We start from the raw sequence: 2,008 nt of genomic DNA on the forward strand, positions 1-2,008 counted from the left end.
AAATCCTTCCAGTCTTTTTAATATATTTGATTTTACATACTTTTTTAGAAAATAAAGCTGGAGCACAGAGCACTTGCTGTTCTGTAACCTTTTTTTACTGTATTCTGGACATTTCCTCATGCTACTTAGCATCCTTCTGCTCTGTCACAGAACGGTTGCCACAGTGCACAAGTGTTATTGAACCTTCTTCTGAGTGGTGTGCAGTGCATTCATTTCTCACTTTTTCCTGCTTTAAACCGTGCTGAGTCAAACAGCTTTGCAGATAAACCTTTGCCACACATTTGAGATTATTATAATACATTCTTAGAAAGCAAATAGTAGCTGAGCCAAAGGGATGTACATTTTTAAATTTTTTGGTACCATACCAACTGCCGTCCAGAAAGTTTGTACCAATTTGTGTGGCATATAAGAGTGTTCACACCCTTTCTACTGCCCAGTAATTTTTGACTCAACTAACTATGAAATATCATTTATTTTTAAAGTAAATGAAATTATAAATATCATCAATTTGCTTTTATCTTTGGACAAAAACCTTCCTTTCCTCTGTATTTGTAAACATCAGTATGTAGGGGCCCAGACCTTTTGGCATGTCTCTTGTACATACTTGCCTTCGGCCTAGAGAACTGTGCTGGATATTTTTTTTTTCTTTTTTCTATTTATAAAAAAAAAAAATATTTATTTTAATTAGTTTCATGTATACGGTACATTGGTTAGATATCTATATAGTTCATAAAACAATCTCCCCAATTGCTCCCTCCCTCCCCTGACCCTCTACCTAGCAAATGTATTAATGCTAACTGCATTCCTATGCCGTGCTCCCTATCCCCATGACCATCCATTGGCTACCAGTTTGTACTTCTTTAACCCTTCACCCCATTCTCCTTGCCCCCCAAGCTCCCTCCGCTCTTGTCCATCACCAAATTGTCCACTATATTTGTGAGTCTGTTTTTGGTTAGTTTGTTCTTTTTATTCCTTAGAGTCCACATGTAAGGGAAGTCATATTTTGTTCATCTTTCTCTGTCTGACTTAAATACCTTCTAGGTCTATCTAAGCAATATCTTTTTCCATCCTCTTCCTTTTAGTCTGTATGTGTCTTTTAATCTGAAGTGAGTCTCTTATAGACAGCATGTAAGGGTCTTGTTTTCCTATCCATTCATCCACTCTGTCTTTTAGCTGGAGCACTTAATTCTTTTCCATTTGAGATACTTATTAATAGGAATGTAGTAGTTACCATTCTTTATTCCTGTTTTTGATACATGTTTTTTCTCTTAGAGAAGTCCCTCCAACATTTCCTGTAATACTGGCTTGGTGTTGATAAATTCCTTTAGCTTCTTTTTGTCTGGGAAGCTCTTCATCTGTCCTTCAACTCTAAACGATAGCTTTGCTGTGTAAAGTATTCTTGGTTGTAGATCCTGGGTCTTCATCACGTCAAATATTTTGTGCCAAGCCCTTCTGTCCTGCATAGTTTCTTTTGAGAAATCAGCTGCCAGTCTTATAGGTGTTCCCTTGTAGGTAACTATCTACTTTTCTCTTGCTGCTTTTAATATTCTTTCTTTGTATTTAACCTTTGGCATTTTAATTATGATGTTTTGGAGTGGGCCTTTTTGGATCCCTGGTTTTTGGGATTCTCTGAGCTTCCTGGGGTTTTATGTCCATTTCCTTCACCAGATTAGGGAAATTTTCCATCATTATTTCTTCAAACAGCTGTTCAACATCTTGATTTCCTTCAGGTACGCAGATCAGACAGATATTTGGACCCTTAATAGTGTCCCATATGCTCCTTAAATTCTTTTTATAGTCTTGGCATCTTTTTCCTTACCATTCTGATTGAGTGTCCTTAGCTTTCTCGTCTTCTAGATAGGCCATTTGATCCTTTTCTTTATTCACTTTGTTTATTCCATTTAATATACTTCTTATCTCAGATAATGTGTTCTTCATTTCACACTGGTTAACCCCCTTTTATAATTTCCATTTTTATGTTTTTTATCTCTTTTTTGAATTTATCTAC

General features: G+C 36.1%; 1 protein-coding gene across 2 annotated transcripts in view; it reads left to right on the top strand.

The window, feature by feature from the left end:
* Positions 1-2,008, top strand: part of CCSER2 (coiled-coil serine rich protein 2) — a 99,043-nt gene that overhangs the window by 64,057 nt on the left and 32,978 nt on the right. The window lies entirely within an intron of this gene.

Source organism: Pteropus vampyrus, unplaced genomic scaffold (assembly GCF_000151845.1).
Source record: "Pteropus vampyrus isolate Shadow unplaced genomic scaffold, Pvam_2.0 Scaffold20, whole genome shotgun sequence".
Lineage (NCBI taxonomy): Eukaryota > Metazoa > Chordata > Mammalia > Chiroptera > Pteropodidae > Pteropus > Pteropus vampyrus.